Source organism: Scyliorhinus torazame, chromosome 17 (assembly GCF_047496885.1).
Source record: "Scyliorhinus torazame isolate Kashiwa2021f chromosome 17, sScyTor2.1, whole genome shotgun sequence".
Taxonomy (NCBI): Eukaryota; Metazoa; Chordata; class Chondrichthyes; order Carcharhiniformes; family Scyliorhinidae; genus Scyliorhinus; species Scyliorhinus torazame.
In genome coordinates this window covers 134156272-134182409 of record NC_092723.1, presented here as the reverse complement: position 1 = coordinate 134182409, position 26138 = coordinate 134156272, and the positions used below count along the sequence as shown (strand labels likewise).

Here is a 26138-nt window from a genome sequence, read left to right as displayed (position 1 = left end):
CTGCACTGAACTATCACTGGCTCCCAGAGTTTCTTTTTACCCTGACCTACTCCACAGCATGGAGCCACCAAACTGTTCCTGGGCCTTCTCTTGAGTCCCACCTGCACAGATAGCACACAGCACTGTTGCTGTCTGGAAAGCTCTTCTCTGACTGACTCTTGAAGTGCTCTTCACTGACCCAGAGAGCCTGTCAACACACTCACAGTGGGCCTTACCCTTGTTACTAGGTACTAACCACTGTAACAGCATTGGAATATCCTCTTCCATAAATGTTACAAGGTCCATAGACTACAAACATACATAGCACACACACAATGAATTTAATTCATAACCTTCAGGAATCTAGGAACAAGATTGTCATTGAGCCCCTCAAGCCCGTTTCACCTCTTAATATGACCACAGCTGATCTGCGACCAAGTCAGTTAACCAGTCTTTGCTCCATATTCCATAATAATTTTGATTAAAAAACATTTGGCAATTTCAAGTGTACAAATGATCTAATATTAATTCTCACGTGTGAACTGCATTCCAAACTTCTTGTACCCTCTGTGTGGAAGTGCTTCCTAATTTCATTCCTGAAAGGTTTGGCTCTGATTTTTAGACTATGGCCCCTAGTCCTGGGCTCCACAACCAGCAGAAATAGTTCCTCTCTGCGTATCTGTTCCTCTTATTATCTTGGGACATACAAATATGTGAAATAGGAACAGAAGGCCCCTTGAGCCTGCTCCGCCTTTCAATAAGATCATAGCTGATCTGCTTGTGTTTTGAATTTCATATTCCCACCGACCCCCCAATACCAGACTAAGCTAGAGTCACAGACTAATGACACGTACTTTCGTCGGTTGTGGCAAGGCTTAAACAACATAACGGACTACAAAGCAAAGCCGAGTAGAATCTCTAGCAACAGGGCATCCCTCCCCGATGAACTAAATGCATTCTATGCTCGTTTCGAGCAGGAAACCAATAAACCGTTGCCAACTGCCCCAGCAGCCTCAGACACACTCATCACAGCCTCCAAAGTCAGATCAGCCTTCTTGAAAATGAACCCTCGGAAAGCAACGGGTCCTGACGGAGTCACTGGTCGTGTATTCAGATCCTGCGCGGACCAACTGGCGGGTGTGTTCGTGGACATCTTCAACCTCTCCCTACTCCATTCCGGGGTTTCCATCAGCTTCAAGACCACCATCATATCGGTGCCAAAGAAGAACCAGGCAATGTGCCTCAACAACTACCATCCAATGGCCTTCACATCTATCATTATGAAGTGCTTCGAGAGGTTGATCATAACACATCAATTCCATACTCCCAGAATGCCTTGATCCACTGCAATTCACATACCGCCACAAACAGTTCACAGCAAACGCCATCTCCCTGGCCCTACATTCATCCCGGGAGAATCTCGACAACAAGGACTCCTATGTCAGCTTCCTATCCATTGACTGCAGCCCCGCCTTCAACACCATGATCCCAGCTAAGTTCATATCAAAACTCCAAAACTGAGGACTTGGCTCCTCCCTCTGCAAACGGCTCATTGACTTCCTGACCCATAGACAACAATCTGTAAGAATAAACAACAAACCTCCTCAACGATAGTCCTCAAAACCGGGCTGCGTCCTTAGCCCCTACTATACTCCCATATACAACGACTGTTTGGCAAAATGTGGCTCCAACTCCATCTACAAGTTTGCTGATGACACAACCATAGTGGGTCAGATCTCAAACAACAATGAGTCCGAATACAGGAGGGAGATAGAGAACCTAGTGGCGTGGTGTAACAACAACAACCTCTCCCTCAATGTCAGCAAAACTAAGGAGCTGGTCACTGAGTTGTGAACACAGCCCAGTCCATCACGCAAACCCGCCTCCCATCCATTGACTCTGTCCACACCTCCCGCTGCCGTGGGAAAGTGCGTACCATAATCAAAGATCTCGCCATCCAGGTTATTCTCTCTTCGAACCTCTTTCATCAGGCAGGAGGTAGAAAAGTTTGAGAACACGCAATAACAGATTCAAAAACAGCATCTTCCCTGCTGTTACCAGACTCATAAATGACCCTCTTACAGAGTGAACTGATCTCTCCATGCATCTTCTCTATTGAATAGCACTATGCTCCATATGCTTCATCCGATATCTATGTCTATGTATTTACATTGTGTATTTATCGTATGTCTTATGTTTCTCAGTACGAAGTCTTACAACACCAGGTTAAAGGTGTTTACTTTAACCTGGTGTTGTAAGACTTCGTACTGTGCTCACCCCAGTCCAACGCTGGCATCTCCACATTATGTTTCTCATGTATGGAACAATCTGCCTGGTCTGTCCGCAAAACAATACTTTTCACTGTACTTCAGTACACGTGACAATAAATCTGAACCTAAATATCCTTTGATTCTCTTCTGTAATAGGAATCTATCTACCTCCTCCTTAAAATAATCAGTGAACCCGCTTCCACTGCCTTCTGAGACAGAGAGTTCCAAAGTCGCACAATCCTTAGAGAAAAGATTTCTCCTCATCTCTGCCCAAGAAGGGCAACCGCTAATTATAAAACAGTGGCCCTTAGTTCTGGACTCACCCACAAGAGGAAACATCCCATCCAAGTTCACGTTGTCAATACCGCTCAGGATCTTAGATACTTCAATCAAGTCACCCTTAATTCTTCCAAACACCAGAGGAAACAAGTCCAGGCTCTCCAACCTATCATAATAAGACAACCCGCTCATTGCAGCCATTAACTTTCTCGGAACCGCCACCAATGCATTTACATCCTTCCTTAAATAAGGAGACCTAAACTCACACAGTATTTGAGATGTGGTCTTATCAATGCCCTGCATAATCACTGCATAATATCCTTACTTTATGTTCCATTCCTCTCATAATAAAGGATAACATTCCATTAGCCATCGTAATTACTTGCTATACCTGCATACAAACCTTTTTTTGGAAACTATGATCAAATCACCCCGTAACTTTCTGAATCCATCTGGTTTAAATTTTGCAATGAAATGTGACCTGTCTCCGATTTCTCATTTTAGTAGGGGGCAGCAGTCGTGTTAAGCGCGTTTGTACCTATAAAGCCTTTAAACGGTCAATTAATGGCCTTTTTAAGTGCTTCATCCTGTCCCCGCCACTATTTTATCCATGGGAAGGGGAGGCCCACACCAAGCAAGCAACCTGGAAGATTTTACTGGTCGAGCTGGAGTAGGACGAAGGGGAGGCCCTTTGCCTGTGCCCATCCGAAGAACTCCTCCTCCACCAAAGGTCAAATCCCCCAACCCTCTCCAACCTAACTCCCCGTTCCCTCGCTGGAAACCTGACAGTCAGTGATACTGATACACCAGACTTGCCTCCAGTCCAGTTTCCATAACCTCTTTTTCGGGAACTGCCTGTAGTCTCAGCAGTGGTCACTGCTTGAGCTTGGCGCTGCTGGGACTAGAGGGCTGCCAGCCAGTCAGATGGCAGGCAGCTCTCCAAGGCAGGTCTTCCTCCCCAGAAAAAGGGCAGAAGTCTCGCTCGGTGTCAATGGATGCCCTGAGTATAAAATGGCTGGGGGCAGTTGGCTTTTTTTATGGGCGGGCTCCTGACCGACGTTTTGTCAGTCAGTTATGACACTCATAAAATCCAGCCCCAGCCCCCAACAAGTCCCTTTGATCCTCTGATGCTTCCATCTTTTCACGATCTATCATTTTACATTCAAAGTGGATGATGTCACATTGCTATTTTTTCTCGATTCATCTTAAAGGGATTTTCACAGTAACTTCATTGCAGTGTTAATGTAAGCCTACTTGTGATACTAATAAAGATTGTGAAGGTTCTATCAGCAGTTCTTTGCAATTTTAACACTTCCATCAATACTGCTTACAATCTCATCTAGGTTTGTGTCATCAGCAAATTTGGATATGTGACTTTCTATCCCATTATCTAAGTTCTTAATAAATATGGTCAACAGCTGAGGTCTCAACGCAGATCCCTGCAGGATATTACTGTAAACAAGTTGTAATTTCTCTCTAATTTTCAGTCAGAATGCAGAATGAAATAAAACCAGCTGCATTTCAGAAAAAAATACTAATAAACCGAATAATGAAACTGAGATTAATCTAGGAGAAAACTTTCCGAGGAAGCTAGAGTGTTCAAAGTTGATGGGGACTTGGATTTATTTCCTTTTGTTAAGCTATCAAAACATTAATGAAAGTAAGGGTGGACATGGGTCAAGAAACCAAAACCAGTGTTTGATTCAAGCCACTGAGCTTCTTCTCAAAGGTTAACAAAGTTCAGCAATTTCCTTTGACTTTGCCAAACCTCTGGCTGACCTTTCAGAAGTCGTTCCTATGGATATGGCAAGTCGCTATTTGAACAAGTAGGGCTCACAGGTACTGCTGAATTGTTAAATGCTCCGGACTAATCAAGAAGGACGGAAGAACAAAGACAAAGAACAGTACAGCACAGGAACAGGCCCTTCGGCCCTCCAAGCCTGTGCCGATCATGATGCCCGAACTAAAAAAAAACCTTCTGCCCTTACTCGGTAAAGAAATGGTTTATTTTTGTCACAATCATATATGATTTCATTTGTGACTTTGATTAAGAGCCATTTCAATAGGAGCGGCCCAGAAACCTGACTCAAACATGGAGTTCCAGAAAAAATGAACAAGGATTCGGAAGTGACAATACTTTCAAGTACTTTAGGAAATATTGGGAGATTGGAGATGGGGCTCAGTTTGAAAGGGTGGTGAGGTTAAGGGTTGGCATTTTTGAGAGGGGTGATGATGAGAGATTTGAAAGAGAGAGGACAGTACCTTATGAGAGCGAAACATTAACAATATCAGCCAACATTGGGACCAGGAAGCTGAGTGGTTAGTTTAGTAGCAATAGTGCCAAGGGATCAGGCGGTGTGTGTCATGGGCAAGGAGAATGCAGGAGGGTAGATAGTAGAGAAACTAGAGAACGTCATGAACTCAGGGTTAGGTTGGGGAAATTTCAGAGGAAGTCTGGAATCCTGTGGGCTATGGAGAGGGATGGAAGTGGCAGAGGCATCTGATCAACCATATTAGGTGAAAATAACAGAGGCTATGATGTGAAGGGTCAGATCCTGGACTTCCACTTTGTCACCTTAGGCGGACAATGTCATTCCTTCTTGGAAAATTTACTTCTGGCTACTGGAATTAAATCAAGTTGAAGGAAACGAACAGCAAATGGTATAATTCAGAGGAAGTGATTTCAGTAAAGCTGAACATGATTACGGTGAAATATTTGTACCATGGCCATTTGAAAAGCACCTGGCATTCTAGATTTTTCTGTCCAAACTTGGGTTCGGAACTGGACAGAGCAATTCCAGTAAGAGATTTTGGTGCAGTGTTGGCAGATATTGGTTGGTCACTGACAGCGTAAGTTGTAATGAGGGCTAAGTTAAAGGAATGAATTAAGAATATCACACACGAAGAAGCATGTCTTACAGCACTAGTCTATGAGCTCCAATATGCTGTCACATAATTCCAGCCAAATGAGGCTTCAGCACTGGCCTAAATGCCCTCCCCAACTTCTGCTGCGTTGTTGTTTGTGCAGATTTAAATTATTTTAATGAAAAGATATAGAGCTGTGCATGATGGGAACATGTGTCATAAGAACGAGGAGCAGAGTGGACCATTCAGCGCCTCGAGCCTGCTCTGTCATTCAATACAACCATGGCTGATCTCGACCTCATCCCCACTTTCCCGCCCACTCCCCATAACCCTTCATCCCGCCACTAATTAAACACCTATCAATCTCCTCCTTAAATTTGTTCAGTGTTCCAGCATCCACTGCACTCTGGGGCAGAGAATTCCACAGAAACACAACCCTTTTGAGAAAAATAATCCCTCCATATTTCTGTTTTAAATCTGCAATCTCTTTGCCTAAAATTATGAGAAGAATCCTACCTAAGCTTGGCTCTCTGTTTACATCATGTGCACACGTGCCCAGTTCTAGCAGGATCTGAGATATATTATTTCCATCCATCATGCAAAACCGTCTCCCATCCATTGACTCTGTCTACACCTCTCGTTGCCTTGGGAAAGCGGGTAGCATAATCAAAGACTCCTCCCACCCAGGTTAATCTGTCTTCCATCGAGCAGGAGATAGAAAAGTCTGAGAACATGCTCCAACGAGTTCAAAACCAGCTTCTTCCCCCTGTTCCCAGACTCCTGAATGATCCTTTATGGACTGAACTGATCTCTCCACACATCATCTCTACTGAGTTGTACTCCAGTCTGGGTCTATATATTTACATTGTGTATTTATTGTATGTCCTATGTTTTTAAATGCGTGGATCGATCTGTCTGGAGTGTACGCAGAACAATACTTTTCACAGTACCTCGGTACACCTGACAATAAATCAAATCAAATTTAGGGAAAGGTCATTTCAGAGTACATCCAATGAGGTAAAACAAAATCCTACAAGGTGAACATGCTGACGTACAACAAATTCACAGATGTGGAAAATGGGTCTAAGTTAGTAGAAATGCCATTTCAAAAAGATCCTGCAATTATACTAAAGATAACCTTGTAAGGGCTCATGTACAGCAGTATCAAAACGAACTGCGATTTACTATGGTTAAGTAATTAACAGGCTCAAAGGAATTTCCAAACTACAATACAAAACAGGAAAAGCACCCACAATCATTTCCACTATCCAAATATTAGAATGCAAGGTATCTATTAATAATTGCACAGCATCTTGCCTTGACTGTTAAAAAAGTAACTCCCAGATAGGCATGAAGAAAATAAACACCAAATGGACAAAAAAAAAGAGGTAGCCATAAGCTTAGTTGAAGAGATGGGGTTTGAGCCAGCTTTTTAAAGATGTGTCTTACACTTATTGGGGGCTAGAGCGCGAATGTATAGCACAAGAACACAGTTTGGGGAGAATGGGAATTAATGTACATAATGAGCAGGTACATATGACTAAACTTTGAAAATCAGAAATACATGTGTGGAATATAGGAATAGGATCAGACCATTTAGTCCCTCATGCCTGCCCTGTCATTTAATTAGATTCTGGCTACTGTTGCATTTATCTCATAATGGTTGGGTCGCCTACCATTGAATGTTTCTGTTGTTGGTCTTGTACAAGTGGCTGTTGTGCGACATGTTCCAAGGAGAGGGGCAACGAACCAAGGGAAAGGAAGGGGGGTATCACGGACAGGGAAGCAGAAGCCGAGGACAGAGGAAACCGAAGAACCCGCCCATTTCAGAGGTTCCCATTTAAGAGCTCCGAGTGACACCAGGGATATATCAGAATATCAAAGGAAAACACTAGGACACAGCAGAATATCACGTCAAGAGATGTTGTTTTGAAACGCAAATTTACACTGTGGAGCTCTGAGGTCAGGAACTTCAACTCGTGATGGACCTCGGACTTTCTATGCATACAGGCGGGCCAGTGGTGGCCTGCACATGTGAACTTCTGCAATTTGCCCAGGATAGGCCCAGCACACCTGCACATAGAGAGGAAAAAAGGGTACAAAAGGACAGGTCAAGTGAACCAATGCTGAGCACCATAGCCAGCAAGTGCCCCCGACAAAGGCAGGAGGAGGGAACAAGGAGAGATGACAAAAAGGGGAGAGGGGACAGGGTGAGGACCAAATGGAAGTCCCAGGTTGAGGACAGGAGAAAGAAACAGGTTCCAGTTAAATTCAGTTAAAAGAGGGGAGCAGAAAAACAAACTCCAAGTTAGAGAAAGGGTTGCAGGAAGCATACTTTAAGTGAAGAGGGCTCAGGAGAAGTCCTGGTAATTGAAGGCGGCCATTGGGGTATAGATACTCCTTTGAGTAGCAGTGTTCTGTTCAGCATGGCCAAAGATCTGACGTTGTGCCAATAGTTTTGTGTTCAAGTGCATACTCGGGAATCCAGGAGAACAAAATCTCAGAAGACGAGATTAAAACACTTATGAGGCGGGCCTTTGTTGATGCTGTCCAATTTGGTAATTGAAAGAATTCTTAAAGTTCCAAGAACGCTCCGTGCTGCGGGTTGTTGGAGCAATTGTACCAGTTTGGTGCAGTAGTGTTCTGTCTGACACAGTCGAAGAGCTGATGTTGTATGTCTGAGTTGATGCTTGATGGTAGACTCAGTAATCCAAAATAAACATAGAACAATATTGAACATACAGTGCAGAAGGACGCCATTCGGCCCATCGAGTCTGCACCAACCCACTTAAGTCCTCACTTCTACCCTATCCCAATAACCCCTCCTAACCTTTATTGGTCACCAAGGGCAATTTATCATGGCCAATCCACCTAACCTGCACGTCTTTGGACTGTAGGAGGACCCGGAGGAAACCCACGCGCACACAGGGAGACCGTGCAGACTCGTCACAGACAGTGACCCAGCAGGGAATCGAACCTGGGACCCTGGCGCTGTGAAGCCACAGTGCTAATCACTTGTGCGACCATGCTGCCCACGGTATGGACTGAAGTTGAGGAAACGGAGTACAGACTTGGAGTTTGGTGAGTGGTAATTTTTAATTTTACTCTTACAATCTAATCTAGACTGTAATTAGCAGTAAAAGAAAAGTACTGCATAAGGAGAAGTGGGGGGATGTCTTTGAAGGGTGTGAGGAGAGGGAGGTTAGTGAACGGTTGTAGGGGGAGGAGGTGGTGTTTGTTTCCTTTTTCTATTTTTCTCACCCTGTAGGAATTGGTTCTAACTTTGCTACAGGGAAAGGAGCTAGCTGTTGGGTGAATATCTGGTAAGTGTGTAAGTTCTATTCTATCCCTCAGGTTAAGAGTACACAAATTGGAGATAAAGTTGATACAAAAATAAATATGCAACATAACTAAGTGAATAATGTAATTAATAATTAGTTAAAACACATTAAGGGTGGCAGGACAAATGATGTGTCAATGCTGCAACATGTGGGCACTCCTGGATAACATTGTGATCTAGGGTAAACACATCTGCAGTAAGTGCTCAAGGAGCTTTGGCTCAAAGTTATTGAGCTGGACGCTGAGCTGCAGACTCTGTGACACATCAAGGAGGGGGAAAGTTACCTGGCTGCTTTGTACCAGGAGGCAGTCACACCTCTTAGCATAGGTTCTTCTGATTTGGTCAGGGGAATATGACTGCAAGTGAGGCAGCTCAGGAACCCAGCAGGAGTGCAGGACTGTGAGCCTCTGCAATTGTCCAATACGTTTGAGGTTCTCTCAGTTTGAGCACTGGGCATGCAGGGTAGATGAGCAAACCATGGCATAGGAGAAGAATTAGGCCATTCGGTCCATCGAGTCTGCTCTGCCATTCAATCATGGCTGATCTGTTTCTAATCCCCATTCTCCTGCCTTCCCCCCCGTAACCCCGGATTCCCCCTATTAATCAAGAAGCTATCTAAGGGACAGTATAGTGAGAGGGATTGACACTGTTCTCTGCAGTAAACAGCAAGAGTCCTGATGGTTGTGTTGCCTGCCCTGTGCCAGGGTTCAGGACATCTGCTCAGTGCTGGAGAGGAACTTGCAGTGGGAGAGGGAGGATCCAGTTGCCATATCTAAGTAGATACCAAGGGTAAAGGTCAAATTAGGAAAGCTGTTCTGCATAGAAAGTATGAGGAGCTAAGCAATAAATTGAAAAGAAGAACCTCAAAGTTTTCACCTCAGAGGGCACATAAAATTAGAGAAAAAATGTGTTTTAGGATCCTGGACGAGAACCAAACTGTTTGCAATGTGTAACACTGAGGAAATGCTACTCAACCACACAGGTTATAACAGTAACCCATAAGTATCTTTTATGTTGAAACAAACTTTCATTTAAACACAGAATCCATCACCTTAGCAACAAATAACTAGCTTTACAGTTAACAGTTACAACAGTTCTTAAGTCAAAGAGAAAACTGGAACTTACTTCCTAAACCTACCACTATATTCCAATTAAGCAAACCAACATATTTCAAACACCACTCAAGAATAAAGTTAACAATTTTCAGACAGACCTGGCTCTTCAAATTAACGTCAAGCATAAAGCATTATTTTGTCTCTTCTTACCAAATATCCCTCGACTTGTTTAGCCAGGACCAAACACAATACACCTCATGAATTATCTACACCTTAGGTGTCCTTCAAATGTAAACAATATTCCATTAGCTAGCTATCTGCAAACAAGTAAATAATTTTCTAGATTTATTAGAACACTTCACCTGCAAATCAATTATTACCTCACTTTTATGACATCTTACTCACAGCTATAGCAGTCATACTGGGTCTGTATGCAAATTAACCCAGGTTATAACATTACCGCTATGTGACAATTTCTTACATTCATCAACATGGCTGAAAGACCAGTGTGGGAGAAGTGGATTCCAGTTTGTGGGGCACTGGCACCAATATAGGGGAAAGTAGGGGCTGTACCATTGGGATGGTTTACAACTGAACCATTCTAGGACCAGTGTTCTTGTGACCACATAACTAGGGAAGTAGAGAAGCTTTTAAACTAAATAGTGGGGGTAGGGGATCAAATGGGGAAAGATGTGGTGTATTAAAGAGTAGAGAAAGGGCAAGAGAGCAACATAATATTATGGGAAATGAGGGTTGGAGAATGGCTGAAAGGGACAGTGTGAAACAACCCAAGAATGCACAAAGAATCAAGAGTGGATGTTACAAAGATGGCAAAATGACTAAACTAAAGGCTTGTATCTAAATGCACATTGCATTCATAATAAAGTAAATAAATTGACTGCACACATTGAAGTAAATAGATATAATAATAATAATCTTTATCAGTGCCATACTGCATGCCTGTTCGGGTATACTGAGGGAGAATTCAGAATGACCAATTCACCTAACAAGAACATCTTTCGGGACTTGTGGGAGGAAACCCGAGCACCGGAAGAAAACCCACGCAAACACGGGGAGAACGTGCAGACTCCGCACAGAGTGACCCAAGCCAAGAATCGAACCTGGGTCTCTAGCGCTGTGAAGCAACAGTGCTAACCACTGTGCTATTGTGCCACCCATATATGAACTGATAGCCATTATGAAAGCCTGGCTGCAGGGGTTGCGTCCTGAATATTGAGGGGTCAAGAAGAATAGGCATCCAGGTAACGGGAGGGGTAGCACTATTGATCAAGGATGGCATTGGTGCAACAGTTAAAGATGACCTTGGTTCAGCAGGTCAGGATGATGAATCAGTTTGTGTGGAGATGAGAGAAATAAGTCACGAGTGGTCTACAGGCCTGTTGAATGCACGATAAACAGAACGCATAAACGATGGTAGAATTATATTCCAATACAATTACAATACTCCTCCACTTCCCTTAGGGTTTCCTTCCTCAATCTGCAGCTAGGACAGGGCTTTTGTACAACTGGGGGTCTCCTTGTAATGGAGAAACCTTGCCCCCTTAAAGTTGAAGTCCTGCCTGCCTTAAAGGGGAAGTTCATTTTCCGGGAAAGTCGTGGGAAATCGTATGGTCCCGATCCCGGGACCTCCACTGGGGTTATAATACTCCCCCCCACCAAGGTCCGGAGCCTTTCGGCCATTCCGCCTGCAGACGGTGTTCAGGTGCAGACCTTGCGTCATCAGGAGGCATATATTGGACCGGGGAGTGGCGTTTACGTGACGAGTGTCTGGGCAGTGGGGCAACACTGCCGTGGCCACGAGAGCCAGCACGGGCAACTCCGGTGGTACAGAATGTCCATCTCGGTTTCAGAGTCGGAGCTAGGCAACTCTTCGTCCGGCATCCATTTGTCCTCAAACGTTACCACTGAATCCTCGACAATCGGCGTCTATAGGGGTGCTAATAGGGGTGGGCGGGGCAGTTGTGAAACATCTGGATCATTGGTTGGTACGGCAGGAGTATCGGCCGTGCGGATTCGGAGATGGTCTACGTGGCAATTAGATTTGCGGCACTGTGTCTGTATTTGGTAAGAAACCGGTCCTGTTCTCATCAACACGACTCCCAGGATCCAAGCAAAGTTCTGGACGTGTACTGCAACTCCCGAAGCAAACACGAGCAGTAGCCTGCTGTGATCTGAGTCTGCCTCGGTTCGGTCCAGAGCGCGCCGGACGTTTCCGCCAATATCCGGAAGGACAAGACTCAAAACATGTGCGGAGGTGGTAACCCATCAACATCTCCGCCATTGTGATGCCCATCGTATCATGTAGGGTTGTCCCGGTAGCAGAATAAGAATCTTGCTAAGCGGGTCTCCCAGGATCCAAATGTTTGTTTTTTCAAACGTTTGCACTGCTCGCTCGGCCACCCCATTCGAAGCTGCAGTTTCTCTATGGTGGTCCGGGCTGTGTCGCCAGTATTTTGAGGACCTCCATCCACTTGGAGTGGGCATCAACGAGAACAAGGAACATTGCCCCTTGAAAGGAACCCGCAAAGTCTATATGGAGGCGAAACCATGGACGATCCGGCCATCCCCACAGGTGGAACAGGGCTGCAGGAGGTAACTTCTAGTGTGCCTGCCACTGGCCAGCATGGCCCCGACACCATACAGAGAAGTGTTGCAGGTCAACAGGATTGGCCCAGATGGGTCAAAATGGGTTAGGGATCGTGATGAGGAGAGTTATGGTTACACCTCGACGAAAGCCGCTTGCTGTTCTCAGCCGCACTCCCAGTGTTGCCCCTTCTTGAACGGACGGTGGAGGGGGGCTAAATTAGTGGCCAGGTTTGGGAGGAACTTGCCATAGTAGTTACCATGCCCAGGAACAAATGGAGCTCCGTTGGGTTACCTGGTACAGGAGCCTGCCAAATTGCTTCTACCTTCTCTTCCACCGGGTGCAAGCCATGGCAGTCTACGCGGTAGCTGAGGTACGTTACTTTGGCGGCATTAAATACATATTTCTCTCGCCTTAGGCGGGCGCCAGCATCCTCAAAAGGCCCCAGCACCTCGGCCAGATTTTGTAGGTGCTGCTGGTCGGATGAGCCCGTGATCAGAATTTCGGCAAGATAGACTGCCACTCGGGGTAGGTCTTGCAGGATGTTCTCCATTACTCACGGGAATATTGTGCACGCGGAGGAAAGCCCAAAGGCCAGGCGGGTGTATTCATATAGCCACTTGCGTGTGTTCACAGTTACAAAGCATCTGGACTCGGGGGACAGGACCAACTGGAGGTAAGCGTGACTCATGTCGGTTTCGTAAACATGCGCCCTCCGCTGAGCTCGCGTAAATTTCCTCGATCCGAGGGACTGGGTAACGGTCCAGTCGAGACTCACGGTTGACCTTTATTTTATTGTCGCCACACAAGTGTACTGTTGCATCCGGTTTCATGACTGGCACCACCCAGTCAGAGAACGATACCGGATGTATGACGTTCAAATTCTTCATCCGGTCCAACTCAGTGTCCATTTTTGGTCATAAGGCGTACGGGACAGGTCGGGTGTGGAAGTAGCGCGGTTGAGCCATTGGATCCATGCTTAGTCGGGCCACAGCGCCTTTTATGGCGCCCAAGCCATCCTGGAATACCGTTGGAAACCTTGTCAGAGCTCCTTCAGGACCATGTGGGTGCATGTGGCACACCCACTGCCAATCTAACCGCAAGTGGCACAATCAGTCATACCCCAATAAGCTTGGACCGCTCCCGTGGACCACCATCAGAGGAAGGTTTGCAGACTGTTGACCATACTCGGCTGGAATTATGGAAGTGCCCGCTATTGGCAGTGGTTCCCTCCGTACAAGTGGCTAGTCTCTCGTTGGTGTCCGACAGGGTCAGCGATAGAAGGCCAGACCGAATGCGATCGAAGTACAGCGACTGACTACCGACACTGCTGCCCTAGCATGGTGTTCCATGCAGATTGGGTGTCAATTAATTTGAAGGGAAATTCTGATGAGCGGTACTCTTGGCACAGCAATGCAGTGCAACTGTTGGTGGATGTTGTCAACATCTTCCATGTAGTCAGCTCTGTCACGTTTGCGGGGGGGGGGGGGGGGGGGGGGGTCCACAGGTACTGGCACGCAGGTAGATCCTCATGGGGCTTCCTGTCTCTCTGGTTTCTGTGTCCTGTTGTGGCCCCTGCTGGCTGGTGGTCAAAATCCTGTTCTTCCTGGTCGAGGGAGAGCGTCCGGAGGCATCCACAGCCTGATACAGCGGTCTGTGTTCCTCCAGTAGGCATCCCAATGTCGGGGGCCAGCAACCGCAGGTCTAGCAGAGTGCAATTGCCATTTGTTATGGCATCCCAGACTGAGCACTGTCAGTCCCTGGAGTCCTTGGACCCTTTGTTCTGGAGATAGCTATCCCCACTGTGCATTGCAGGTCCAGGTGGGCCTCAGCTCGTAATTTCCGGTGCGTGTCTGCATCACGAAGTCCACAAAACAAACGGTCCCAGAGTGTCTCATTCAGCGTCACACTGAATTCGTAAGTCTCTGCCAGCTTTCGGAGGTGGGCCAGGAAGTCACTCACCGACTCGACTTGGGCCTGAACAGCCACGTGGAACTGGAAACGCCATACGATGAGCGGTGGTTTCAGGTCGAAAGGCTCCCCCACCAGGGACAACAGGGTGGGGAACGGTCGGGAATCTGGGGCGTCCGGGTGAGTCAAGCTCTTTACCACACTGTAGGTGGGCCCTCCGCAAGCATCAGTAATGTAACAGTGTTTTATTGCATCACCGGTAAACGCATTTGTTCGAAGAAAATAGTCCATGTGTTCCGCATATTGCCCCCAATCGTCTGTACCTGCATTAAACTGTTCCAGCGTTATGAGTAGCATTTCAGTGGTTAGCGGTGGGGCCTGCCAAAGCTCAGATGAGGCGGGCCGGGAGCGTAGCAACTGGTGTTAATAGCAGCTCCATGGAATCCTGATCGCCAGTGCTGAATCCATGATAAGCAGAAGGCATAGCCAATGGTAGAAATGAAAGAACAAGGTTTATTCCAATACAGTTACAATACTGCTCCACTCCCCGAAGGGTCTTCTTCCCCAACCTGCAGTTAGACCGGAGTATTTATACACGTGGGGCTCTCCTTATAAAGGAGAAACCACACCCCCTCAAAGGGGAAGTCCTGCTTGCCTTAAAGGAGAAGTTTATATTCCATGGAGATCATGGGAAATCGTATAATCCTGATTCCGGGACCTCCATTGGGGTTATAACAAGGCCCCACAACAGTAACCACAAGGTTGGACAAAGTATACAAGGATAAATATTGGATGTTTGTCATAAAGGGACAGCAAAAATCATGGGTGATTTTAATCTACATATAAACTGGAAAAGTCAGATTGGCAGTAGTAGCTTGGATGAGGAGTTCATAGAATGCATTCAGGACAGTGTCCTGGAGCAACATGTCTGGAACCAACCATAGAGCAGTTAATATTAGACCTATCGCATCCTAAAACATTCCCACCATCAACGCTACCAGCTTGTCCTTAAATTTCTTATAAAATTCAACTGGGAACGTAATGGGACCCGCTGCCTTCCCTGCCTGCATCTTCCCAAACGCCTCTTTCCCACCTGCTTCCCCCACAGGTTCCTCAAACCATGTCCTATCCTCCTCTCCCAGCCTCGAATACTCCAGCCCGTTCATAAATTCCCTCATCCCCTGCTCATCCTCCGGTGGCTCCGACCTATAAAATTCCTCAAATACTATATTAATCTGCTCTGGAGCCACAACCACCTTCCCTGTCCTATCCCGCATCTGAACTACCTCCCTCGCCGCTGCCTCCCTTCAGAGCTGGCCGGCCAGCATGTGCCCCGTCTTCTCCCCGTGCTCGTAGATAGCCCCTTTTACCTTTCTCAACTGACAAACCGCTTTCCCTGAGGACAATTGGTCAAACCTTGCCTGCAGCTCCTTCCTCTTTGCCAGGAGACCTCGGTCCGGGACCCCGCATACATCCCATCCACCTTCAAAATCTCCTCTATCAGTTTTTGTCATTCCTCCCTCTTGTCCCTATCCACCTCAGCCTTGAATGAGATTACTTCCCACCTAATAACCGCCTTCAGAGTCTCCCTGACGATCGACTGCGTGCAATTAAATCCTACATATTCCTCAATGACCTTCCCTATCCTATCACTGAAGCTCCATTCCACTAACAACCACATGTCCATTTTACGCCCCGGCCTCTGGGCTATGCCCTTCTCCATAAACCACATCCATCCAATGTGGAGCATGATACAAAATCACGATTGCTGAGTACTCTGACCTGCTAACCCCAGCCAGTAGCACCTTCCCCACCATGAAAAGTTCTATCCTCAAGCACACCTTGTGTATCAGAGAGAAAAACGAAAATTCCCGTTCCCTCAGGTGCAAGATCCTCCACGGGTCCAGTCCTCCCATCTCCCTCATGAGCCCAACCAACGCCTGCGCCCCCCCCACCCCCCCCCCAACCAACGCCTGCGCCCCCCCCCCCCCCCCACCCCCCCCCCCCCACCCCCCCCCAACCAACGCCTGCGCCCCCCCCCACACACCCCCCCCCCACCCCCCCCCCCCACCACACCCCCCCCCCCCCACCACACACCCCCCCACCACCCCCCCCCCCCCCCACCATGTTCCAGTCTCCTCCTATCAGCTCATGGGTGTCCAGATTTTGGGTGGAACCCAGCACCCTCTTCACAAACCCCGCATCTTCCCAGTTGGGGCCATATATGCTCGCCAGTGCCACCAACCTCCCCTCTAGCGCCCCTGTCACTATCACGGACCTTCCCCCCTGATTCGTCACCACCACCTAACCCTCTTGCGCCCCCCCCCCCCCCCCCACGAGCCCTACTACGAAACCTAGAGTGAAACATCCGACTCACCCAATCCTTCCTCAGCATCACCAGATCCTTCAACCTCAGATGGGTCTCCTGCAGCACCACCACGTCAGCCTTTAAGCTCTTCAAATGAATAAAAACCCTCAATCACTATTCTGAACCCTCCCCCCATCAACACCCCCCACCCCTCCTATCCGCCATCATCATAATCCCGGGCCCTGCCTCTCAGGCCTGAACCGCCCCATCTTTTTGCTACCATCGAACCTCTTCCCCCCCCTCCCTCCCAGAATTCCCCCATTCACTTCCTCTTGCAAGCACCTCTCCCAGTATCGATCTCCTCCCCACACCTTTCAGACCTCCCAGGCCCATCAAAACCTGCTCGACCAGATTCCAACGACCGCGGCCCCCCTCCTACCACACTATCGTTCACGAGCCAACCTTCGCTTGCCCAGTCCTCCTCCTCCCAATCCCTCCCCATAACCTAGTCCCATAAAAACAACAAAACCAGTGCAATACCGCACCCCAGAAAACTACCATAATCCAAAGCCCAATATACTTGTAACCCAACTATAACCAAAGATAAATTACCCTACCCGTTCAACCAACCCAAAAGCCCAGGCGTTCATCCCATCAAATACAAAACAAGAAACAAAATGAAAGAGAAAGACAAAGCACAGGCCCCATCCTCTCAGTCCAAGTCCCAATCCCAGTCCCATTTCTCATTTCAGTCCCAGTCCTTCGGCCTTCATGAACACCTCCACCGCCTCCAATGTCTTGAAGTAGAAATCCTTCAAATTTGCATCACCATCAACTTCGCCGGACAGACCACACCAAACCTCTCACCGTTGCTATACAGTGCCGCCTTCAACAGACCAAAGCCTGCCAACCTTCTCTCCAGTTCCACAGTCAAACCTTGGTACATTCAAATACCAATGTCTTCCCATTTCACCTCTCGCCTTTGTTTCGCCCAACTCAGGACCTTCTCCTTAACATGAAATTTATGGAAGCAAATTATAAGTGCCCTTGATGTCTCATTTGCTTTGTGCCAGGCAGTGTCTGGTGCTTCAAAGGTTGCAAGGTTGCAGGATGGCAAGTCTTTGTGCTTTCTTCAGCATCTTTTCCTGGTCTGTTAAATTTTTCCAGACTCGACACACATTTCATTGGAAACTAACCGGGTGCCAATGAAAACGGTGGGGTGGGATTTGTTAAAAAACAATTTACATCAGGGGAATCCAACGGCAGCAAGGGCAGATATGCTTTTCACACAGGAGGCATTCCCGCCCTGCAAAAGCGACAAACAAAGTGCCGCTGGTTCAGGAGTGCTGAGGAAAATCATATTTCCTCTGAAAAAAAGTATTGTCATTTGTGCACTGAAACCCAGCTCCAAACCCAGACAAAAAAAAAAAATCAGACCATGGAGTTAGGTCATAGATCAGCCAACAAGGCTAAATGGCCTACTCCTGTTCTCCTGTTCCTATTTCCAGCCGCAGTAAAGAATTTGAAATCACGGACCCAACCCAGAAATGGTTTAGAGACTGATACAGAAGTACCTACCCATGCTGACATACTGCTCTCATTCATAGACTGGGGTTATATGATTATATCTTTAATAATAACAGAGCTTCACACACACAAAGCTTCAAACAGCAACAATCCATGAGTCAGCTAGAGCCGTGCATCACAGAAAACCAGCCAGGGTGGCCAAAAGAAACCCTGCATCAAATGATTTAATGTGCCAAAGAGGCTAACTTCAGTTCAATGAAAACAAATCCTGAACCAGAGCCATAAAACAGAAACTGGCCAAAGCAAAGTAATACCAGCCACTGCCAACTATTCTCATCTCATATGAGATCATCTCAGAAGATAGATACATGTAAACAGATTGTATATATTTGGAATAGTTCATGAATAAAAATAACAAAGCACACAACCAGATCGAAAAGTGAAAGTTCCCAACATTAATATTTAACTTTTTCCCCCCTCCTCTCCTGCAAGTGTGAGCACTTGCTGGGATATGGCTGAACAGGTGTTAGTTGCCCTTGCTTACCTTGCTGAAGGCACATTTTGTATGTATGACTCTAGATAATGAACGTTAGCAAGATATTCTTAACTATTGATGGGATAGAAAGGGGAACAATTACAGCCTGGCCTAATCCTGTCCTCAATGTCCACAAATGCCCTTCAGTAGCAGGATTTTAAAAAAATTGTTACTATAGCAGAACCCAGCTATCCATTTATTTTTTCTACACCAAATTCTTTCACTTTCCAATAACTGTAGTATACAAGAGAAGAGGCATTGCAAACGTAAACGTTCTGGTCACAACTAGTTTCCACCATATCCCACACACAATTTAGGTGATTTAAGACAAGCAAAGAAACACTTGGCAGGATAGACTGGCAACAGACTTCATGCTGAATAAACCTTCCACCTCCAAATTATGCCAGCTGTGCCTCTCTTGCACCAGCTGAAGAGTTCCAGCAGCATGTGCGATAGTCCTGCCTCCTTGTAATAGTTTGATTGTCTATGTTGGGGGACACAAAGCCACCATCTCCAAAATTCCACCCCTCCATTTTAAATACAAACCAGTGTTTGCCCATACACAATATGCATCATCGAGAAAGTTTAGTATACATAGCCTATATAACAGGCCATCGCTGTTGGATGTTGAGGAAAGAGAGATGACCCCTCCCTACTTTGGAGACTTCCTGTAAATCTGATCGAACAATGCCTCCAGACCCAAGAATGTTCATCTGTATCATTTTGCCCAATTGAGAAAACATAATTCTATGTTTAAGCAAGGACAAATCTCCAAAAATAAAATAGGTATGTTTTTTTAAAATCTTTAATTAACTTACTTTTCAAATACCAACCACAAACAAGCACTCTGAGTTACTCCTACCTACCATGTCTGTACTTAATTTGCACGCATGCCCTAAACGTATTTGTCCATGCAAGTACTTACATAATCAGAGAATGGTTACATTACAGGAGATAATCAGAGAATGGTTACATTACAGGAGATAATCAGAGAATGGTTACATTCGGGGCAGCACGGTAGCATTGTGGATAGCACAATTGCTTCATAGCTCCAGGGTCCTAGGTTCGATTCTGGCTTGGGTCACTGTCTGTGCGGAGTCTGCACATCCTCCCCGTATGTGCGTGGGTTTCCTCCGGGTGCTCCGGTTTCCTCCCACAGTCCAAAGATGTGCAGGTTAGGTGGATTGGCCATGATAAATTGCCCTTAAGTGTCCAACATTGCCCTTAGTGTTGAGTGGGGTTACTGGGTTATGGGGATAGGGTGGAGGTGTTGACCTTGGGTAGGGTGCTCTTTCCAAGAGCTGGTGCAGACTCGATGGGCCGAATGGCCTCCTTCTGCACTGTAAATTCTATGATTACAGGAGATAATCAGAGAATGGTTACATTACAGGAGGCATTCAGCCTGTCCTGTCTGTGCTGACTCTCCAAAGGAGCAATTCACCTTGTGCCATCCTCTGACTTTTATCCTGTAATACCGTCTCTCGAAGCTTACCATTGCAGAGGTCAAATGGATTGGCTTGTAGTTTGCTGGGTTTATCTGTATACCCCACTAGGGTTTAACATTTGCAATTCTCCAGTGCTCTGGAACCACCTCTGAATCCAAGCATCATGTCAGCACTTGAAAAAGATCATCAACTGTTTAAACCTCTCATTGCAAGGACAGACTACAATCAACAAAACCAGGTATCAGGGGACGATCTCTCTCCCCGGCCTGGCTCTATATAAAGGAAACGCCATCAAAATTCATTATACCTGGAGAGGTACTAACAGCCACCATTTATCTCCCAAGGTGAAAAATTAGATTTTGACAAGAGGCATAGAAACTGCTTGTTATTTTGCAACTTACTCACTAATGGACAACATCACACAACCTAAGCTTATGGCCATTTGAAAATTTTAATATTCCATTTATAGACTCTCAACTCAGTGTGGTGTTTGCCCTCTAACCTGTGAAGACTACAGCAGGACTCCAGGTTGACCAACAGCTTGCATCAAGGCTAAGTCTCATCAAAGTTTTTCTGGAAGATTCCAGCCATCATCTGCCAAGTAGACCCAAGTTTCTATATCACCATCAACGTTAAAGGAATTCTACAATTCCTGCTTCAGTTGGCTGAAACCACCTGAACTGTAACTCCTCCTTGAAGGAACACTCACTGGACTCTGACTTTCTGGACTCCAGCAATCACGTGAACTGATATCCACATCAGTGGTTCTTTTTCTTTAAAGTTATTGATGGTTGTACATGCTCTTTTTTTCCTGTCTTCTTAGTATGCTTGCGTGTGCATGAAGTTGCAACCATTCCCCTGGGTTGAATGTATGAATAAACAAAACTTCTGATTTAACTCTAAAGAGAGTTTGCTGCAAGTCACTTTAAAAATTGACCTCACAAACCAAGGCGTTTAGGGAAACACACCATATCCTATTAAAAACATTAACATACCTCCTTTTTACAGACAAACCGCAAGAAAAGCAAAGGGGCTCAGCCTCTCCTCCCTATCTGTAATGCGAAGGAAGACTAGAAAATTACAGCCAGGCCTCTGCAATTTCCATTCTCATTGTCCTCCGGATTCTTTGATACATCTCAACTGGTTCGGATGCCTCATCTACTTTAAGCAGAAAGAGCCTCTGGAATATCTGCTCTTCATCAATTCTAAACCCTTCTGGTATCTGAACTGCCTCCTCTTTCACCATGAATTGAGCAGTACCTTCTTCCTTCATAAAGACAGATGCAAAGTATTCATTTAATATGCCAGCCATGCCCCATACCTCCATGCGTAAATCCCCTTTTTGGTCCCTAATCAGCCTCACTCATTCCCATTACCACCATTTTCCTACTTGTATGCCAATAGAAGGCTTTTGGATTTCATTTTATGTTTGCAGCCAGTCTCTTCTCAGACCCTTTCTTTGCTTTTCCAATTCTCCTACAACTCTTTATATTTGGCCTGATTCTCAATTACATTACCTATTTGACACCTGTCATAAAACATTCTATTTCATCTTCATTTTAATTCCTATCTCTTTTGTCATCCAGGAAGTTATGGATTTGTTTGCCCTACCTTTCCCCTTCACAGGAATATACCTGGACTGTGGCCTAATTATCTCTTCTTTAAAGGCAGCCTTTTGTTCAGTGACAGTTTTACCTGCCAACCTTATTTTCCAATTTATCTGGGTCAGATCCATTGAAGTTGGCTTTCCCACCATTTAATTATTCTTACTCTGGATTCTTCCATGTCTTTTTCTATGGCTAACCGAAACCTTAAGATACAATGGTCACTGCCCTCTAAATGCTTTTTTACTGATTCTTGACCCACTTGGCCCACCTCATTCCCAATAACCAGGTCTATCAATGCCTCCTTTATTACTGGGCTGAAAGCATACCCCTGTAGAAGGTTTTCCTGAACACAATCTAGGAACACTTGCCATTCTCTGTTCTTTACACTAATATCATTCCAGTACTATATTCGGATAATTATTGTCCTTATCATAGTCCACTTCATTACGATCGAAGTCAGGCCCACCAGACGGTAGTCATTGTGGCACATTGCCTAGTTCTTCTTTGGCACCGGTATGATGGTGGTCTTCTTGAAGCAAGTGGGGACTTGGAACGGAGTAAGGAGGGGTTGAAGATGTCCGTGAATACATCTGCCATCTGGTCCGCGCAGGATCTGACTACCTCATCATAGGTAGTCCATATTTCTAGCATATCTCTGCAACTTCCTTGTAAATTTGATTCTCTCCATCTTTCTCACAAGTTGGTAGCCTATAGACTACAGCAAGCAATGTAATTGCACCTTTTTTTGTTCCTTAGCTCTGGCCAAAGATTCTGGCCTTGCCCCTTTTGAATATCCTCTATTACCATCCAGCACTGCAATATTCTCCTTAGTCAACACTGTCACCCCTCCCTCTTTCTTTCCTGCATACACTACATTGCATACTCACTTACCTGTTGAGAGCATACATACACTATGCATGCATACTTTACAATGTACAGACTCTCTTCGGTTGTGGCAAAGCCTAAACAACATAACAGGTTACAAAGCGAAGCCAAGCAGAATTTCCGGTAGCAGCGCACCCCTCCCTGATGAATTCAATGCATTCTATGCTCGGCTCAAGCAGGAAACCATCAAACCACTGTAGACTGCCCCAGCAGCCCTGGACGCACCCATACCCAACGTCACAGTTTCCGAAGTCAGATCGGCCTTCCTGAAACTGAACTACCGGAAGGCGACAGGACGGGGTCCCTGGTCATGCAATCAGACCCTGCGTGGACCAGATGGCAGATGTATTCGCGGACATCTTCAACCTGTCCCTACTTCGTTCCAAGGTCCCCACTTGCTTCAAGAAGACCACCATCATACCGGTGCCAAAGAAGAACCAGGCAATGTGCCACAATAACTACCGTCCGGTGGGCCTGACTTCGATCGTAATGAAGTGCTTCGAGAGGTTGGTCATGAGGCACATCAACTCCATACTCCCAGAATGCCTTGATCCACTGCAATTTGCATACCATCGCAACCGCTCCACAGCGGACGCCATCTCACTTGCCCTACACTCATCCCTAGAGCATCTCGACAACAAGGGCTCCTACATCAGACTCCTATTTATTGACTACAGCTCTGCCTTAAACAGCATAATCCCAGCCAAGCTCATCTCAAAGCTACAAAATTTAGGACTTGGTTCCTCACTCTGCAACTCGATTCTAGACTTTCTGGCCCATAGACCACCATCAGTAAGAATAAACCACACCTCCTCCACGATAGTCCTCAAAATCATGGCCCCGCAAGGCTGCATACTTAGCACCCTACTATACTCCCTATACACACACACGACTGTGTGGCAAAATTTGGTTCCAACTGTCGTGTTAGGTGCACTGGTCTAACACTGGCTGCAACTGGATGCAGTTTAGATCAGAAAGATACTCCAGACCTTGAAGTTAGTTCAATCAGGTTTATTGAACTAATAGCACAGTTAGCACAGTTCTCGGTGAGTTCAACTCTCTGCTAACTTGTGTGGTTACTCCGTCTGACTGAACCAGACTAGCTCTTAGCCACGTGGTGGAGGTGTGAGATTGTAACAACACCCTTGACTGACTCTCTTGATGTTCATTAGTGGAAAGTGGTGGAGTGCAAGTGCCTCGTTTCTTTTATAGTCAGATCCCACCCGAGTGTTCTGCCTGCTTATTGGTCATGTTCTGTTCTCTGTGTCCATTAGCTGCTTGTCTGTATATCATTATGTGTGTGTCTGCATACCATGACACCAACTCCATCTACAAATTTGCTGACGATACAACCATAGTGGGTCGGATCTCAAACAATGATGAGTCAGAACACAGGAGGGAGTTGGAGAACCTAGTGGAGTGGCGCAACGACAACAATCTATCCCTCAATGCCAGCAAACTAAAGAGCTGGTCATTGACTTCAGGAAGCAAAGAATTGTGCACACCCGTCTGCATCAACGGGGCAAAGGTGGAGATGGTTGACAGTTTCAAATTCCTAGGTGTGCACATCACCAAAAATTTATCCTGGTCCACCCACGTCAACGCTACGACCAAGAAAGCACAATAGCGCCTATTCTTCCTCAGGAAACTAAGGAAATTCAGCATGTCCACATTGACTCTTAACAACTTTTACAGGTGCACCATGGAAAGCAACCTATCTGGCTGAATCACAGCCTGGTATAGCAACTGCTCGGCCCAAGGCCACAAGAAACTTCAGAGAGACATGAACACTGCCCAGTCCATCACACAAACCCGCCTCCCAGCCATTGACTCTATCCACATCTCCTGCTGCCTTGGGGAAGCGGGCAACATAATCTAAGGCCCCTCCCACCCGACTTACTCACTCTTCCCACTTCTTCCATTGGGCAAGAGGTACAAAAGTCTGAGAACATGCACAAACCGATTCAAAAACAGCTTCTTCCCTGCTGTTACCAGACTCCTAAACAGCCCTCTTAGGGATTGATCTGATTAATACTACACTCCTGTATGCTTCACCCGATGCCTGTGCCGATGTATTTACATTGTGTACCTTGTGTTGCCGTATTACGTATTTTCTTTCATGTTCTAAATGATCTGTTTGAGCTGCACGCAGAAAAATACTTTTCACTGTACCTCGGTACACGTGACCATAAACAATCCAATCCAATGTCAAACATAAACGTTTTTATTCAGGAAGCACTCCGAGTAAGAGCTCCAAGATGCAGCTCACCCTTGTTCCTCATGGGCTCCTGATCCCAGCTTCTGTTGCTTATTCAGCTACATTCATATTAAATAAAAATGTATTTCAAATCAGTGATGCAAACTTTCTGTTCAGCCGTTTCCAGACCTTAACACAATGGTGAACATCTGCTATATTTAATTATCAGGAAACCGAAAGGACACTAATCACAAAGGATTACTTTGAAAATCCACTTGTGTCTGATACTGTTAATTTATGATGTAAATGAAACACACTCTAGATCAGACCAGTACAGCAAATGCAAAGAACCCAACAACACAGTACATTGTGTGAAGCCTTTGTGCTGCAAATAAGGCAGACTGGGTCTGTTCAAAATTTGCATATCAAAGTTGAATGTCTGTCAGATAAGTGGCATTAATCATTCTCATTTCTCAAACGTGTGCTACAGCCCCAGGTGGTCAGACACTACAAAAGGAAAGCAAGAACATGAGAACTAATTGTTTTGCTCTTTTCCACCAAATTTCTTTCATTTATTCAGAAGACCCCCAATCTCTCCTCTCACACAACTTTATTGTCCTTGTGCATGAACTCAAATCATGTCAAGCCTATGTTTTCTTGTGTGTTTGTCAAATTAAAAGGAGGTTTTTCTGATATGCAAAGTTTAATGGCTGCCTCCATGCTTTCTTTAATTCTACTTTAATGGGACTCTCTCTTTCCAAAATCCCTTCATCTTTCTGCCAGGGATGCAGTACCATTAATAACATTCCATGGATGCAGCATTGGGCTTCTTATAAATTTGTTTGAGGAAAATATTTACATTAAATGGTGCCCTCTTCTCTCTTGCTCCCCTCATTGTACTCGGGCTCATTCGAAGTCAGGTGAAGTGAAGAACGTTCTTAAGAGCAATCACATCAAAGTCAGCCTCAAGGTGCACAATTTAGGCACAGACCCCAAATTAGAACAGCCTGACTGCCACGCTGCCAAAAAGTGGCCACGATGCTATCCCACCAACAGTTCAGGGAGATGACAGTACCTGAATGCTGTAACTTTGTAATTTTGAAATTAGCAATAGCTATTAACATGAAAGGAGAGCAAAGATCAAAAATAAATCCTACGAGGAATTTTACTCCAACAGGATTACGGTTGCAAAAAGTTGAATGCTAAGTTGCAAAAACTTACATTTGATATGAATGATGGGTGGAATCTTCTGATCCCATTCCAATGGGAAAATGGAGATCACTGGAAGCTTTTAAAACTCACGCAGTACAGAAGGCAGAATATTCTTATT

At 45.7% G+C, this 26138-nt stretch overlaps 1 protein-coding gene and 1 long non-coding RNA gene across 5 annotated transcripts in view; one reads left to right on the top strand and one right to left on the bottom strand.

Moving 5' to 3' along the window:
* Positions 1-24057, top strand: part of LOC140394160 (uncharacterized) — a 43399-nt gene extending 19342 nt beyond the window's left edge. The window contains exons 2-3 of the long non-coding RNA XR_011935824.1: positions 8291-8474; positions 23886-24057. This is a non-coding gene — a long non-coding RNA (uncharacterized lncRNA). The remainder of the gene's footprint in view (positions 1-8290; positions 8475-23885) is intronic.
* Positions 1-26138, bottom strand: part of LOC140394159 (myosin phosphatase Rho-interacting protein-like) — a 305177-nt gene that overhangs the window by 187270 nt on the left and 91769 nt on the right. The gene's annotated exons all lie outside the window — the stretch shown is intronic.